The sequence below is a fragment of the Pinus tabuliformis genome, chromosome 6 (genome assembly GCF_031772625.1).
Source record: "Pinus tabuliformis cultivar Carrire ecotype Pingquan chromosome 6, CPIR1, whole genome shotgun sequence".
Taxonomy (NCBI): domain Eukaryota; kingdom Viridiplantae; phylum Streptophyta; class Pinopsida; order Pinales; family Pinaceae; genus Pinus; species Pinus tabuliformis.
This window is the reverse complement of record NC_142292.1, coordinates 1,150,706,022-1,150,725,698: the sequence shown is the minus strand read 5'-3', so window position 1 is coordinate 1,150,725,698 and position 19,677 is coordinate 1,150,706,022.

The following is a 19,677-nucleotide window of genomic DNA, read 5'->3' as shown; positions in this document are numbered from 1 at the left end:
CAATTCTTCCTTCATGAGGAAAGCATGGGATGTGAAATAAAGATGAGACAATGGCATCCATTGTGTAAACCTAATATCGACCCAACAAAAGATTATAATTGAGATTAGCATCAACTATCTCTACTTCCACATTAACCACCTCCCCCCTACACAAATAGGGAAGGCATGTAGAATCCCATCAGGCCTATGAGAATGACCATCGAATGAAGTTAAGAGAGGAGGAGAGGAAATAAATTTCCAGCATGGCATAGACATGATGCATGTGGAACCCCCATCATCAACTACGGTTTGAAATGTGGTATTCTTACAATATGTAGATTTAATATGAAAAGCCATATGATGAGGGAGTCATGTTTTAACATTTGACATATCAAATGTGATTACCAGAGAATTATTTGGGTCTACTGCTCTGATCACAGTGAGAAAATCAATCCTCTATGCAGGACATGATTAAAGTACTTCTAACATGGACATAACACAAGGGCTGTAAGTTAAATCTTGAACAATGGAATAGTTCTGAGCATCCCTCACATTGGGATTGTAAGTCAACCGTTTTGAGGAGCCTTTCAGCATCCGAGGTATAGGCTCAACTGTGGGCCTCTCTATATGAAGAGGTTCTAGAATATCAAAAGAAGGTTTATCCATTAAAGGTTCTGCCTCTCCATAATCATGAGATCTAGTTGAAATATCAACATGAGTCTTAACCATATATACATTCGATGTAGGTTACTAATCCTGTTTGCCCCCTGTTCCAATACTAGCATTCGTGTCAGCAAGTAATTGTTGCCCTTGGGGGAAAGGGTTGGTAAGCACAGCCTGGGAACTAGAAGAGCCTTGTTGAGCTAACAAGCGTTGAGCATCATGAATCTTGGGGGAAAGATGGATAATTTGATCCTCGTTGCATAAATTACATGAGAACTTAGCCTTCTTCTTAGATTCTTTTTTTCCCTCACCAGTGTCATCACTAGGTTTATTAGCATTTCCCTTCCCTCCCCTATCTTTTTTCTTCCCACATACCTTATATCTCGCATCGGATTGTTGATTTCTTTTGGGATTTGAGGACTAGACAATGTTAACAACTAAAGGTTGAGAAGGAGCAGAGATTGATGGTGTAATTTGTGTGGCAGAAGTAAATTGTAGTGGCAACTATTTTAATTGATTCAACAAACTAATCATTACTATTGCTCAATCCTATAACTCCGTCAGCATGGGGGCCTAGCTTCAGCTTGGTGAGATTGGTTTTTGATCTAGGAGAACTAGGAAAAATCTTATAGAGAAGTCCCAACTGGGAATAAATGAGCTATAATTGTCAGGCTCTAAAGATAGCATGTTCTTCAATTAACACCCCAGAAAGTGACACATCCTTATAAATATGCGGTTACAATGATTTCAAAAACCATTCCTGAAGAAACTCATCAGAGATATAGACCTTGATCAATCTCTTCCTTTTGCACCACTCTTGAATGTGGTAAGAAATATGGGTAGCCTTGTCCTGCTCAAAATTGGCGAGGAGTTCAGTTCTGGTATCATAACAGACATGCAACTGAAAATGGTTTAGAAACATTGTAACTATATCACCAAATGTAGAAAACGTTCCCCCCTTTAATTCAATGTACCATTTAGCTTCATTTCCAGTTAAGGTGCATTGTAATAATCTCAACCTAATTTAATCATCAATCAGGGAGTTTCAGGAGCACCATAAATGGAAAGTTGTTATATGATATACCAAATCCTCACCACATTTCCCTTCAAATTTCGAAATATCATATGGAAGTTTAGTAGGGACCGGAGGCCAAGCTAAATTTTAACAGATCGGATCGTTAGTTAATTTAGAAAGATATGGAAAATTAAGTGTTGTCAGGAATGGTAAGCGCGTAGGAATGGGAGAATTCCAATCTCCAAGAGTGGAATTTCCAACATTCATAAAAGAGTATCCTAGATTGTGAGAGGCACCAAGTTTCCAAGGGTTACTCGTAGAAGCACATGAACCATAAGGAAAACCTTGTAGTACAGGGGTATACGGAGGGTATCCACCCCATACATCATGATTGCTAGTCACAAGAAAACTTCTTCTCGGTGGAACATTATATGAAGGGGAAAGCCCCTAGTAAGCATTCCAAGCACTAGTCAAAGCAGGAGAAACCTGTGAAGTACCGATAGTAGGGAAGGGCATACTCCCTGAATAACCAAATAAATGGGAAAGATTCCCTAACCCAAAACCACTCACAGAAGGATATGTCAAGCCTTGGTTCCCTTGAAAATGATTAATGTTTTGAGCATGACCAAAGAAAGCCATTGATCCTAAATTCAATGATGGATTGGAAGGAGGAATATGCCCACTTCCAAATTTAAAACCTTGTAAAGGTACTGAACCAATATCCATCAAAGTCATAGATGTAGAAGTAGCACAGGGTAAATTTGAAGAAACTAAGGGACTCCCATTAGATGCAATTTTGAAAGGATAATCTCGCGTAAAAGGAGCAGAAGGTTGGGTGCCCCCACTCATAATCGGGATGGAGGTAGAGCCAATAGCTACTGTACTAGGTGTAATAGTAGATACAGGAATAGTACTTTTGCCTAAAACTGAAGGAGTATGTACGCTAGTTGTATCGATAGAGCCACTAAGATTGGCCATTGAGAAGAAAGAAGGAGAGTGAATAGGCCTAGTCGACCTATGAGTCAGAGTACCCACGTATGATACAACATAAGGAAGATGAGAAGGAAGAGGTTTCGTAGGAGTCTCAGGAGGCTCTAAAACATCTTCAATTTCTACTTTGTCTTCCAATTGGAAGAGTACTCTAGCAAGCACTAGAGTGTTTCCATTCGGATTATGGACTAGAATGGGTTCACCCTGTGGAATAAGAGCCCTCAAAGAAGAATTTTTCTTCGTTGCATTAGCTAACACTGGTTCAAAAGCACCAGCATAATTACACTTATGCCTTCTAGGTGGAGGCTTGGCACTCGCAGGTGAAATCCCACAAATCCTTCTAGACCGATGAACTGGTCAGTCAACCACTTTTATATATAAAGAGAAATTAAAGACTCAAATCACCTATGGAAATCTAGGAGCACATAGCACTCACTAAAAATATCCTAAAGATACAACCAAGCAAACAATTTATAGGTATTTCCACTCCAGATGATTAGGACCAAACACCAAAATACAATAAAGTGAAAATAAGGATCTCCCAAAACTAGTTTGGGATGATGAGGGCCCCAGCCCACCAGTTGTAACACCCCATCCTCCTAGGTCTACCCAAGCGACCGACCAGTCGGGGTAAACATGCAATGAGAGAGGTCATTATAAGGGATTCAACCTCCTTGGTGACCTTAAGGAAATGGAATTGATGGAACATATCAAACAAACCCATCCACATCAGCAACAACACCCTCAGGAGACATGTCAGCCACTCAGACATCCTATCCCTGAGTCCCACTGATGTTTTAAGCCTTTTAACCCCTAGTCTCTCTCACAATATAGGCATGATAGCGTCTAGAAACCTAAAGTCGCTCTCACAGGCCTATGTTCCAGCATCCCTAGACTCTTTTCGACAAATCTATGCCAGTGTCCCCGAGATTTGAGCCACATTTCTAGCCTAGAATCCTGGCCTCTGGCCAGAACTTGTTACAACCCCCAGAATCCATCAAAGACATAATAAAAATATAAACAAATCAAAATTCAACCCCAGGACTAGGCCTGAGAATCCCCAACCGAGACTAACATTCTGTCAAACACTTGGAATCAATGCAACCTACAAGTCTAGGATACAAGACAGAGCATGAATGACTGAAAGAACTTATGAAACATAACCAGAAGGATCACCACCTTCTCCATTGAACTGTTATAACATCAATTAGGTCTTTCATCCATCCATTTAACAATTACAAGTAAATACATGAAATAACCATGACATGAACCAGTCATATAACCATGCTTATAACCAACATAAAACCATATAAATATCAGAGATATGACAACCATTAAATCCACATATAAACAAGTGCAAAAGTAAGATAACTTATCTTTTATTAATCATAGGCAAATCCGACCAGGTTCGGGACTTCCACGTACCACCCGACCATAGACATGGCTGAACTAAATCTCTCTTTCATCCAGTCACCCCCATGCCATATTCCAAGCATGAATTTGGGATCTCATAGAACAACCAAGGAAATCTAGAGGTTAAACCACCTTCACCCTCATTAAACTGTGATCACACAAAAACCAGTGCTTCGAGCACAACCGAACCGAACTTGGAATTCCATCTGGAATCCATCACTATCCTTGAGGATTTTTCCATCTCCTTGTCTCTCATGCTTTACCGTAATCCATTCCCGAGTCACTAGGCCCTAAAACGAGACCAGTCTCTTAGGCTTTACCGCAATCCAAACCCAGACCACTAGGTCTTAAACCAAGACTTGTCCCTCAAGCTTTACTGTGTATCCTGCCAAGATTGGTCAAGGGATTCCTAGGCCTTTGGGAATGAACCTTGAGACCACCTCTGCCCCAGATTCTAAAATCCATCCCACAAACCAAAGCTCAAAACTGAGATAAACATCCCAACATACCAAGGCATTTGGAAAAAGGCAAGGCTAAGCTGAAAACCATTATCATAACCCAGAAAAACCATGCCACTGACAACAAGAGAACCATACACCAACATGCAAAGCCATGGATGTCCAAACTAGCTAGGAAATCACCATCAAAAAGGTTACCTACAAGTATTCTTGTTGAAGTTGCTTGATCCTGCTTTTACTTCCTTGATTCTTGCTCTCCTTCCTTTCCCTTTGCTTGCTTTTCCTTTCCTGCTCCAAAGCTAGAGTGCTCCTAGAAAACTCTAAGTGACCAAGAGTGAGAAAGAGAGAATAATGAGAAAGCTCCAAAATTGAACTAACAAAAGGTTAACAACTAATACTCAGAAGCCTTTTTATTAATGAGGCCTCTATTTTCTTCATTTGCCTCCTCACATGAAACATGTGACCTCTCACCTCCCTTTTCTCCTATTTTCCTTTATTTTCATAAATAAATGTACCAAAAATGCCTTTCTTCCTTTTAATTCCTTTGTCTTAGCCTCTACTAATTTTTCTTAGCTAAAACACACATCGAGTGATGCCCACTAGGATATCTTTGCACAACATTCAGCTTGGAATAAGTGTCCCTTAACCATGGTCTTATTTTTCCTTTATTAACGTTTATTGCATGGAATTTTCACCAGGATTGTTACAGAACCCTCCCCCTTGGGGAACACCATCCTCAGTGTTAAACCACACCAAGACCTCAACAAAACCACTGAAAAGAAAACATATTTCCCAGCTTTATAACTTAGCTCGTTGCAGTATTTACAATGAAAGACCTGCTCAAAATCAAAACATCATGACAACATCAAAATATAACAAGCATAATAACATGACACCCATACCGCTTATTGGAGATTCATAACTTAGCTCATGGTGGTATTTACATCCATATACCTATACATACATATACCAAAACATCAGCAAAACTTATGCCAAACATTTACCAATATCAAACCAAAAATGCTTTGCCTCAACCGCAAACAATGACGGATACAGGGCCTGCATCTAATCCGCCATCTCCCATGTAGCTTCTTCAGGCCCAAAGTGCTTCCACTACACTTTAACTTTATCTATGCCTTTGTTCTTGATCATGAGATGCTTCCACTCCAATATGCATTGAGGCTCCAACTAGAACTCTCCTTCTTGCTCCACCTGCAATACAAACCAATCAATAACATGATCAACATCCTTTATATACTTCTTAAGCAATGAAACATGAAAAATGTCATGGATTTTCATTGTTGGAGGCAGTGAAATTCGATGTGCCACTGGTCCAATCCTCTCAAGTATCTTGAAAGGCCCACAATACCGTGGTGCCAACTTGGGACATGATCCAACCCTCAAGTAGCTTTTCTTGGGTTTGATGCGCTAATACATGCTCCCTAATCTGAAACTCATTGAATACCCTATGTTGATCTGCATAACTCTTCTGTCTATCATGTGTTTCCTTTATATTCTTCTTTATAAGCCACATTTCCTGCTCCATGTCTTCCAACCTATACAGTCCAATAAGTACCCAGTTCACTGGATCACTCCAGCTGATGCGAGTGTTACAACTCCATCCATACAATGCCTTGAAAGGACTCATCCTCAATGACTCCTGATAACCATTGTTGTATTTGAAATCAACCAATGGAAGATATTGCTTCTATTTCCTTTGTTGGTGCATCATGTACATCCTCAACATATCCTCCAATATCCTGTTGACCCTCTCTGTCTTTTCATCTATCTATGGATGATAAGTTGTACTAAAGGCCAACATTTTACCTAATCCTGCAAATAGCTCCTTCCAAAACTTGGAAGTGAACTTAGCATCCCTGTCTAACACAATCTTCTTCGGACCACACCACGTAGTCTCACTATCTCTCTAATGAACACCTGTGCTACCTCACTGGTTGAATATATAGTCTTTACTAGAATGAAGTGAGATACCTTGCTTAACCTGTCAACCACAACCATAATAGAATCATAATGCCTCACTATTCTCAGAAGACCTGTAATGAAATCCATGGAAATGACCTCCCATTTCCATTCTGGAATCGCTATCGGTTGCAGTAATCCACCTGGGTGCTTACATTTCACCTTTACTTGTTGACAGTCTAAACATCTAGCCATGAATTATGCCACTTCCTTCTTCAGATTCGTCCAATAGTAGAACTTCTTCACCGCTATCAATGTCTTCTGATATCCTGGATGACCTGAGTATGGCTTGGCATGAAACTCCCTCAAGATAAGCTTCTTGAGCTCACTACAATTTGACACATAGATCTTGTCTCTAAACCTCACCAAACCATTTGTCATGAGATGATAGTATGCATCCCAATCACCTGTATCTGTATCTGCACATGTACCCATATCTATGGTTTGTTGTAGCCTGTGCATAATCTCTGTTGGAGAGGTAAATCCCCTCTACGGATAGAGGCGATCCCTACTAGCCCAGAATGGGTCTAGCAACAATCAATCAATGCTACTGTGCAAGTTCCTAATTGCAAATAAAAGATAGGCAATGAACACCTACTTGGATTCCAACGCTATTATTTGATGAAGAGATGTCGTTCTTGCTCCTTCGCTTTGGCCGGTCACAATCTTCCACGATCCCTGTAGATAGATACCTACACACACGAAGAGAAACACAAACACAAGCGTGAAATCTAATAAATGCAATTATACATCAGTCAGAAAGGATGTAATTCACATTAACCATTACAAAGACAAATGAGAATGGAACCATAACAGTAGTCATCTATTATTAATCAATAACAGAGAAAGGTACAACCAAAGTTCTGACGCTGAGTCCTTCTCTAGAGGGTCCAGCCAGCAAGTCTCTTAAGCATTCACCCTTGGAGATAGATCTCCCAAAACAAAAGCTCTCTCTCACACAAGCAATACTCACAACCTTCCTTAAGCTTCCTCTAGAAAATCCACACTTGTCACACCAACTACCTACTAGCAGCAGCACTCTAAGCACTATGAATTCCACACTATCCAAAACTAGCTGCTCATGGCAATGGTGGAGGTTTAAATAGGAGAAGGAGTCTCCACGAATGGTGGGAGGATGAGCTTATCTCCAAGGAAGATGGCTCAAATGACGAACAGACATGCCATAGAAGGTAGGGCGACATTCACAAGGCCAACAACCAGTTCTGGAGTCATCTGGAAGGCTGGCTGTTAGAACAAACTCACCCAAACAGGATCAGCGCGGGTGCATAACTGGACTGGAGCGCTGACGTCGCATCTTAACAACGGAGCAGGCTGTGTCAGCGCGACTCAATACAAGCATAGGATGCGCTGGCTCATGAAATTCGACCAGCGCAGAAAACCCGTGTGCTTCCGCGCTGGCAGCGCATCAGTTACACCACAAGCCGCCAGTCAGCACGGTTATTTTAATAACAGTCGCGCTGATGAAATAAACTATGGCAAAGTGGGTCATTTGGCCAGTTTAGAGAGTATGAGCATGGTTTATTTGAATTCATGATACAGTAGGGAGACTGACAAGGAGACAGTGACAAATTACTGCGTAACAATCTCCATGTATTTATCATCCCGTTGTCCTCCCTACAAGATCTTATCCTGTAACTATGTCCCATAAGATCTCATAGTTGTTATATGATTTACATATACCTTCCTACTAAGAGCATTTGAAACCTAGTTCTCCTTTCCTTTGATGTATCTAATCTCAAAGTCAAACTCAAGGGTAGCCAACCATATAGCTTTCTTGGCATTTAGATTCATCTAGTCAAATAAATACCTCAACCCACTGTAATTGCTCATCAATGTAAACCTCATGCCAAGAAGATAGTGCCTCCACATCTTCAATGCATGTATAATCGTTGCTAGCTCAAGATCATGCATTGCATAGTTCTGCTCATGCTCATCCAGTTTCCATGACTCATAGCACACTACCTGTCCTTCTTGCATGAGAACTCCTCTAAGTCATATCTTGTAAGCATCTATACACACTACAAACTCCTTGTCCAGATCCACAATATTTAGCACTAGTGCATGTCTCAACAACTCCTTAAGTTGCTCAAAACTTTCCTCACATTCTTCTATCCATTTGAACTTCTTACCTTTCCTTTACAATGATGTGATAGGATATCTAATGCTTGAGAAGTTGTTGGTGAACCTCCTGTAGTAACCTGCCAATCCCATAAATGATCTCACCTCATCCACATTATTAGGAGTTTCCCACTCCATGATAGCCCTTATCTTTTCTGGATCCACTGCTATGTCTTCCTTGGAGACAACATGCCCCAAGTAATGTACCTCAGTCTAAAATAAGTTGCACTTACTAAGTTTAGCATACAACTGATGCTCTCTTAGCAATCTCAACATTGCTGCTAAATGCTCGACATGTTCTTCCTCATTCTTAGAATATACCAGTATATCATCAATGAATATGATAACAAACTTATCCATATAAGGATTCAACACACTATTCATCAAACACATAAATGTAGTTGGAGCATTAGTCAAACCAAATGGAACAACAACAAACTCATAATTCCCATACTTGGTCCTGAATGCAGTCTTGAAGATATCCTCTTCCTTGATGCGTACTTGATGGTATCTTGATCTCAAGTTGATCTTAGAGAACACCACTGCTCCCTTCAACCGATCAAACAAATCATCAATCCTCGGTAAAGGGTACCTGTTCTTCATGGTCACTTTGTTCAGTTTCCTGTAATCAATGTGTAATCTAAGAGTACCATCTTTATTCTTTACTAACAATACTGGTGTGCCCCAAGGTGATACACTCGATCTAATGCATCCCTTATCAAGCATCTCCTTTAACTACAACTTAAACTCTTTTTATAGATGAGGAATAACCTATTATAGAGTTTTGTGAACCCAACGTTTCAGACTACTAAGTGAGTCCATCATTAGGGGATGCGTCAATAGATATTCACCAGATTTTAATGATTTATCCAAGAGCTCTATTTTAAAATCCTATATATACCCTAAATAGATCTCTTGGATAAATCATTAAAATCTTGTGAATATCTATTGACGCATCCCCTGATGATGGACTCACTTGGTAGTCCGAAACGTTGGGTTCACAAAACTCTATAACAGGTCATTCCTCATCTATAAAATGATCCTCACCTATATGGATTCATTATTTAACAAGTTAAACTCTACCAATTCAGGTGTGCTCATCCTGTAAGGTGTCTTTGATGTTGGAGTTGCCCCTTACACTAACTCAATAGAAAATTCTACCTCCCTGTGAGGTGGAAACTCTGTAATTTCCTTAGGAAATACATCTTGAAACTGTTGCAAAATTGGGTACCTGCTTAACACATTTGCATCCTCAACTTCCTTACCTTTATCACTAGAAATGTGTACTGCAAACATCACACAACCTTTTTTGCAACTATGCTTAGCCTGCATAGTGGTAACCATCCTCACTGATGTAGGCTTCTTCTTTCCCTGCAAAGTCCTCTTTCCCCCACTATCATCCACACACTCAATGGCCTTATCGAAGCAATCCACTTTGGTTCTGTGAAGGTATATCCAATCCATACCCAAAAGCATACTATACGATCCCAATGGAAATACATTCAAATGTGTTGTTGTAGGCATACCATTTAACTCAAATGCACAAGCTCTTACCCAATGGTGAACTCGCTTCTTTGTACCTGTAGCCAACTGTACCAACCAAGATTATGCATGCACTTATTTTCTCAAACCACACTTATCCATCAGGTCAGGATTAATATAACTATATTTAGATCCAGGATCAATCAAAATAGAAACAACTTGATCACAAAGCTTACCATCCATCTCAATGATCGATGCCTGATGATCCACCTGCCTGTTGTCCATAGCTGCATAGATCCGAGGAATGCTATGACCAACATCACCAACTGTATGTGCCTCCTGATCATTGTAGATATGGGGTCTACCACCACTCTGATACTACGGACATTCCCTCTTACGATGATCCTTACCACATATCCAACACTGCAATGGTTCCCTACCACTACCTCTAGCTTGATCCTCTTCATGTCCTTTCTCCGTATTGAACTTCTTGTAAGGAACTGTGTTTTCTTTCTCACTTGCATCTTGAGTTCTTCCTCTCTTTGGTGGCCATTTTACTTTAGCTTTCTCATTTATTTTCAAGTCATGCTTAGGCTCAACTTTGTGCTTCAGCTTCTCATAACAATGTTTCAACTTTCAGATGGAATCCTCCAACCACCTAGGCTTATTGAACTCAATTCAGTCTTTGTATGGAACTGGAAGTCCACTGATGAATCTCTAAACCTTGGCCTTCTCCTCCTTGAGCTAAGGCACATACCTCAACAGCTCCAAGAACTTGTTAGTATACTCATCATCTATCATAGTACCCATCCACAACTCATAAAACTCCTTAGCTCTGTCATCATAATACCTCTCTAACAAGTACTTCTTCTTGAAGATCCTTTCAAATGCATGGCAAGTCAAATCTTCCTCATGTATACCTTTGACATTCTTCATGTCTTCCCACCAAATATCCACTTTACCTTTGAGACTGAAAGTGGCCATATTTGCTCTCATGTTTTCTGAATGATAATGCAATCGGAAGAATTTTTTCATACCAAGCAATCATGCCTCTACATCCTGTGATTTCTTCATCTCTCCATCAAAGGTAGGTGGTTTTTCCTTCTTAAACTCATCTAGCAAGTATCCCCTATCACTCCTCTTATAATGATGATGACGATGACGATCATTATGCTGTTAGAACCATAACTGGAATAATACCTATGTATATCACCTCTCCTATCCAGAGTGTCCAACGGCATGCCATCTCTGATTGTGTTAGATCTATCTAATCTGTGTCTACTAGGATAACTACTACCATATCCCCCATTAGTTATTTCCTCATGTCCATGGCTGATTCAAAGTGGCCCTTGTCACTGCAATTCTGACAAACTCTGAAGAAGTATAGCATTCATCTCTTCTTGTGTCTCTTTTGCTTGCATGATTTTGTCATTGGTTGCCTGCAACTCCTTATTTCTTCCTTCAGGCTTCTCAATGTGTCTTCCAAATCAAAAGAGTTCCCCACACCATGCTACCCATCTAATGCATAGGGAGATTCTATGTAGTCTACCGCCTTACTAGCCATTTTTATTTCTTTCCTACAATGCATAATATGTCAGATAAACCAAATCACAATAAAGCAACATACCTTAGCATAATTCGGGGAGGATACCTTGTCTACAATATCATCAAATCAACGTGATACATGTATAACATAAACATATAGACATATACTGAATAAGTGCACCAGCGCATAAACATCATTCTAACTAGGGTCCAGTCATCAATGAAAATACATATCAACATTGCATGCTTTGACCTCATGCATGACAAAAACCATTACTCCAATGTACACATTTCCACATGCAACTATCAACATGCATAAGTAATGCCTAATCAAATACACATACATATGAGCGCATGTATTCAAGCATAAGCGATTAATTCTTGTAACCAACCTACAAGACTGATACATGTAATCAAACAACCGAGAATGAAACCTAACCTACAAGGATGTAATGAAGCTGCATATAATCATGTAACCGATCATAGACTCCTAACGATGCATTCCACAAAATCAACATTAAGCTCCTCATGACAACCTTACTACAATCATGATCAACATGATTCAATGCAAAAAGCACATGGAATGCATGTGTAAGATACACACATGCAACTGACATGCATGCATGACCAACACATTCACCCAAGGAGAGCACAACCACGCTCTTATACCAATCTGTAACACCCCCTCCTCCCAGGTCTACCCAAGCAACCGACCAATCAGGGTAAACATGCAACGAGAGATGTCACTATACGGGATTCAACCTCCTCGGTGACCTTAAGGAAAGGAAATCACCGGACTATATCAAACAAGCCCATCCACATCAACAACAACACCCTCAGGAGACATGTCATCCACTCAAACATCATGTCCTTGAGTCCCATTGATGTTTTAAGCCTTTCAATCCTTTTAACTTTTGGTCACTCTCATGATATATGCATGACAGTGTTCAGAAACCTAGAGTCCCTCTGACAGGCCTATGTGTCAATGTCCCTGGACTCTTTTTAGCAGACATGTGCCAGTGTCCTTGAGATTTGAGCCACTTTTCTAGCTCAGAATCTCGACCTCTACCCAGAACTTGTTACAACCTCTAGAATCCATCAAAGACATGATGACAATATAAACGAATCGAAATTCAACTTCAAGACTAGCCCTGAGCATCCCCAACCAAGACTGACATTATGTCAAACACTTGGCATCACTGCAACCTACAGATCTAAGATAGAAGACAAAGCATGAATGACTAAAAGAATTTATGAAACATAACAAAAAAGATCACCACCTTCTCCATTGAACTATTATAACATCAATTAGGTCTTGCATCCATCCATTTAACAATTACAAGTAAATACATGAAATAACCATAACATGAACCACTCATATAACCATGCTTATAACTAGCATAAAACAATATAAAAATCAGAGATATGACATTCATTAAATCCACATATAAACAAGTGTAAAAGTAAGAGAACTTAGCTTTTATTAATCATAGGCAAATCTGACCAAGTTCGGGACTTCCACGTACCACCCGACCATAGATATGGCTGAACCAAATCTCTCTTTTAGCCAGTCACCATCATGCCATATTCCAAGCATGAATGTAGGATCTCATAGAATAACCAAGTGAATATGGAGGTTAAACCACCTCCACCCTCATCAAACCATGATCACACCAAAACCGGTGCTCCGATCACAACCAAACCAAACTTGGAATGCCATCTAGAATCCATCACTATCCTTGAGGAATTTTCCATCTCCTTGTCTCTCAGGCTTTACCACAATCCATTCCTAGATCATTAGGCCCTAAACTGAGACCAATCTCTTAGGATTTACCATAATGTAAACCTAGATCACTTGGACCTAAACCGAGACTTCTCCCTCATGCTTTACTGTGTATCCTGCCAAAACCTGTCAAGGAATTCCGGGCCTTTGGGAATGAACCTTGAGAACACCTCTGCCCTAGATTTTGGAATCCATCTGGAAAACCAAAGCTCAAAACCGAGATAAACATCCCAACATACCATGGCATCCAGAAAAAGGTAAGGCTAGGCTAAAAACCACTGCCATAACCCAGCAAAACCATGCCATTGAAAGTAAGAGAACCATACACCAACATGCAAAGACATGCATGTCCAAACCAACTAGGAAATCACACATGAAAAAGGTTACCTACAAGTATTCCTGTTGAAGCTTCTTGATCATGATTTTCCTTCCTTGATCCTTGTTTTCCTTCCTTTCCCTTTGCTTGCTTTTCCTTTCTTTCTCCAAAGTTATAGTGCTCCAAGAAAACTCTAAGTGACCAAGAGTGAGAGAGAGCAAATAATGAGAGAGCTCAAAACTTGAACAAACTAAAGGTTACCAACTGATCCTCAGAAGCCTTTTTATTAATGAGGCCTCTATTTTCTTCATTTTCAATCATTTTCCTTCATTTTCCTCCTCACATGCAACCTGTGGCCTTTCACTTCCCTTTTCTCTTATTTTCCTTTATTTTCATAAATAAATGTGCCAAAAATACCATTTTGCATTTTAATGCCTTTGCCTTAGCCATTGCTAATTTTCCTTAGCCAAAACACATCTCTAGTGATGCCCCCTGTGATATCTTTTCCCATCATTTAGCTTGGAATAAGTTTTCCTTAACCTTGGTCTTATTTTGCCTTTATTAACTTTTATTACGTAGATTTTTCACCAGGGTTGTTACACCAGTGAATATATCAAAAGAAATTGCATTAGCCTCTAGACAATAGCCTTTGTCGGTGTAAGTACCCAAGCTTCACAAGGGAACCCTCTAGAATTACCAATGAAAGTGATGCAATATCTGCCTTAGGTACCATGAGCGTCCCCCCCCCAACGCAGTCACATGTGTGCTCCATAGGAAAGGAAACTAATGTCACCAACTTGTGGTCAAAATTCGGGTGAAACAGTTATGGGTGTGTGATCCAACAAGTAGGAGAGGGGGTATCTCTCATTCCTTATCTTCACACATCCTCGTGCTTAACTCGTGTGTTAGAGGAGCTTTCCCGAACAACTTAACGACACTGGATTTCCACTCTTTAGTAAACTTTTATACCTTCAGTTTAAGTGGCCTTGGAGAGTTTACTCTCCACACACCTATTCCAAGGCCCTAAAGGAATTTTGGACAAATTCTGATGTTTTGTTGAATCTTAGAAGGAAATCTGTTGTGGGCTGTAGCTATTTTCCCGACTCCTCCTTTTGTCTTCTGCCAAAATTGTAGGTCTTCTGTTTTTGCTCATTCGACCAACTCCAGTAATTGGTCCCACCGCTGATCACCTGGGATAGAAAAATTTACCATGTTTCTGAATCTTTCATCTACCTTTGTATAAGTATGGAAAGTTGGCTTGTTCAAAAAAAAATGATGAATCTCATGCTAAATGTTTAAATCAAATTGCAACCCTTCCAAGAACGCTTCTCCACTGATTGTCCCCTTTGCCTTTGCAAATTTAGATGTATTTGTAGCTATATTGCATAATTTCTCCTGGTAATTTTCTAATGGAATCAATTTTCCATTAGAATTTCTGAGAGTTGGAAGTCCTTTCTCCTGCAACAAAGCAAACTTCTTCTTAAATCTTCTAACTTGCAGCTCCAGTTCTTTACACTTATTCTCCAACTGCACCATCAGATTCTTCTTAGTTAAAACTCTTTGAACTTCCATCATTGTCTATGTCCTGTCCTGAATGTTCAGCTCTTCAAGCTCATCTCTGGTTTTGGACTTTAGCATTATTATAATTTTTGTGCTTCTTCTGGCCTATATTCAATATCAATTTTGGTTTTTTCCACTATGCTTTCACTCTTTGTACCAATTTTTCTTGTTCAAAAATAATTTGAATGGTTGGCCACAACTCTATGTCATTTGAATTGACATTGTGCCAAATGATGCGTTTGGATTCTGCTAACATTTGAATAATGAGGGATTGATATTCATACTTTTGAATTCGTTGAATTAATTTGAAATTCTTTTGCACTTCTCCCAAGTGCATCCATCTTGGTGAGTGATTTTGTTAATTTCTCCACTTCCTTATTTGTCAGTGACAATTCCCCTAAAGCTTGAGCTAGCTTTTCTAAGGAACCTGAAGTGGAAGCATGTGTTATTTGTTGTGTTGAAGTACTTGTTGTTGATGTTCCTGTTGATTCCTATTGCTCTTTTTCCTTCAATATTTCTTCCATGTCTCTTTCCATTTTTAGGATTTGAGCATTCTGTTCCACTACTGTAGTGAACAAATTTTCTTTCTCCATCTCCAGAATGGTGACTTCCTTAGCTTGAGGGTGTTTTGTAGTTGGAAGCTTAAGTTGTCTTCGGAGAGATTGAATGTTTTCATTCTTGTTCTTGATTCATATCTAGTTTAATAACTAAATCTTCTAAAGTCTTAATCCTGGTTTCTTTGGCCAGAGAAGACATTCTCTCAATCTTTAACTTTGAGTGCATATTATATAAAGAAACTTGCAATTTAGAAGCAATCATGGTTGAGTTGGTTAGAGTTGCTTAGATCATATCACTTTCCTGCTTATGCAAATCGATCTGGTCAATTGCATGAACTTGTTTAGTGTCAAATGAAAATATGGAGGCCTTATAATCTACAAAACTTCTCAGGGCTCGTGATGTGGGTTCCAAAAAGGCCATTTGAAACTAACCCTTTTTTGAGACAAATGCACTCAACAACCTGTGTTGAGTGGTGGCAGCTTGTTTCCAAAATTCTAAATATGTTGAAGCTTTGAGAGATTCATTCTTCAATTTGATCTCCCTGCACCTTGTAAAAATGACCTACTTTGGTGGAACTTGAGAGGTAGAAGAGATAGGAGACTTAATTGTCTGTTCTAAATATGGGAAAGAGGTGGTAGGAGTGACTGTAAAAACCAAATTAGTTTGCTCTTGTGCATCGCTTTCTTCTTAAGATTCCTCTTGAATAGTCTGGCTATCAATGCTTTTAGTGTTTTTGGATCGTTTTCCCTTCTCTTAAACACAACAAAATCTATAGCCTGTTTCTCTGAATCTATAGGGGACATGCATTCCCTTGACCTCTTGATCTCTTTGTCTTTAGGAATATGAGTTTTAAAAGAATATTTGTAGACTAACTACTCTTCAACCTCTTGCAATGTGTTTTTCTCCCACTCCTCTTGGTTAGCATATTGCTCTATCTATGGCATCAGTGTGGATATGGAGTGCTCTTTTCATTCAATCCTCGGCTTCGAAATAATCCCTAAAGGATCATAAGACCATGTGAAACTTGGTTTGAACTTCATTTGCTTTAAAATTGTCTCTACTTCTTTTGTTTCTTCTCTGGTATTCACAATATATGGACCAACATTTGCCTTCAGTTTGAATTGTGCCTTCTTCTTAGTTTATACAAAGTGCACTTCATACATGTTTAACATTTTTCTAACATACTCTAAAGCAAAACTTCTCACTAGCACAAACACTGCTAATCTGTAGGGAGGAAGCTCACACCCATAGATTTTGATTTCTATGTAGTTCTGGTATAAATACCAATCTCGAACCTTTGACTATTCTGAGAGGTGCAAAACTTTCTTGATTTTGGGAGAAATTCTTGGTATAATATCACTGCATAATAGACATAAAGATGTGTGAAGGAACTTATCTACAAAATCAATATATGTATAGTCTTCTGAGTTCCTCTTGACTAGAGAAGTCCAATCATTAACTGATAAAGGAGTACCCTTCTTCTCCATCTTATACAATTGAAACTTAAATCTGTTTGCCTGGTAAAATAACATTAGATAAACCAAAATTGGTTGGTGTTTGAATACACTTTTAGCTTTAAACTTCAGAAATTACTCAAGTATGATATATGATAAAAAATGACTATAACTGAACAAAACTGAAGGCTTCTAACCAACTTCAAATACTGACAGAAATCCTAACACTACCTTATCAACCAACTAGTTTGTATGATAGTCTAAAAGCCGAGTAACCATCGAAATCAATTGTCTTGACATTTTAGGAAAAACATAAATTGCGTATGGTGGATTTGTTCTGGGAAACTCAGCATTCTCAGGTAGGAAACACTAAAAATGGTGGGCTCTTTGGGGGAAGGTAAGTTTCTTATAAATTTCCATTAATGCGTCGGTGGAAAAAGGATGCAGAGAAGCCTGAGTATTTATCTGTAAGGCTTGGAAAATTCTCTCTCAAGAAATGGAAAAAAGGACCTCATTGTTCTAGGAAATTAATGCTTTTTGGCTAGGGAGGTATCTGAGATGACACCAGGTAGATAATTCAAGGAAAAAGTGAGTTTGAGGAAAGGTAAACTGAGGAATAAAAGACTCCAAAATACTTAAATCATCACTCTAATCTAAGTATTTTTGTTTTGCCTAATTATGGAGCTCATATAGGTCAAATTCGCATTGGGTTTCAGCTATTTTATATTAGGTGTCGATCAAGGGAATTTTATCTAGATCAAGGACAAGGGGTACCATGGGATCCTCCTCAGGCATCTTTCGTTTTCTTCTATCTGACGACATTCTGAATTATAAAGGAGTAATGGAGGAATAGGGAATTTGACAGGGGAAATGGAGGAATAGAGAAATACACAAGAGACTTTGAGGAACCTGTTAGTGTCAGTCTTGTTAGCCTGTCACCTGGATCAAATATGCTTTTACTATGTTTTTCCAGACTTCCAAATCAAATTTTTTCTGCTACTAGGTTTACACAGCAAATTTGGTCATTGTTTGGTCAGTCTAAAGATGAAGTCTTTCTTTGTAAATTCACTCGAGTTGGTTGCCTATCACACTTTATGAATGTGTCACAATAAGAATGGGTCATTCATCATCATCATTCCATTAGGTCTGAGGTCATCCATTAGGTTGCTAGGGTTTCCAAGGTCCATCATTTTCATGAATAAAACTAGCAGTGAGTAAAACATGACAGAAACTTTTGGGGAGTTGATCTTGATTTTTCACACACTCATACTCTCATGTTCCAAAAGTTCCAGAAAAAGAAGCTCCAGCACTCAGGAAAGTAAAGGACATCTAAGGTTTGCAATGGTAAAGGTAACTCTATTTTTGTAAAGTGAAAATCAATTTCTAAAGGAGGGTGGGTCCCATTTATTTTTGAAAAAGTAAAGAAACTTTCCCTATATAAACTCAAAAGCCCCCAAACTTATTCATTCACATTCTACTCACTCTTTGTTATCAAGTTATCTTGCCCAAAAAATCGAAAAAGTCGTTTTCCTAGGTGAAATTAGCAAAAAATTATAGGCGATGCGCTTAGAAGCATTGTGTTGTGCTTAGGAGACCGGTGCTACTCTTAGAATAACTATGCTGCGCTCAGGAACACTGCGCTGCGCGCAGGATAGAGTGCCCCGAAATCCTTCAAAACTCTCCCAAACTTCATTTTGTCACTTGGAAGCTTGATTTTACTCACTTCTAAGCTAAGGAACAAGTAAGTACATCATTATCCTCCATCTTTTGCTTTTCCAATTTCATCTCATGTTAATGATTCTTCAAGTTAAGGTTTGAAGCAAAATTTGCATGGGAAATGTTAAGGTGAAAATGGCCATCATTATTTTTTATTTCTAAGACATGTAAAATGATATCCTACACCTGCATACATGTTTAATGAGCCATTTTAACCATTTTACCCACCTCAAAACAAAGTTTAAACACTCAAAAAGCAAAACCCTAGCTCATTCCTAGAGGTTTTTGGGCAAGTTTCATCATAAACCCTGTTGTTTCCACCTACAAGAAAATCATCTTTCCATTGTTTCTCCACTCATTTTCATCAGCTTTCAAAGTCCTCTCACCTTTCCCAAGACCCCTCCCATCATTTTGTCAAAAAATCACCTTCACATCACTTCATTTCCATTCACACCTCACATCTTATTTCCATTGTCTGCTGTTAGGGCTTTGTGTCATCATGGAGGCAGAATCTTCACCAGAAAGAAAGAGACAACATAAAGGAGGGAATATCCTCAGATACGAACCATCAGACTACAACACAATCAACTCCTATCCTTTCATCAAGCAATGCTTTGAGGATGTCC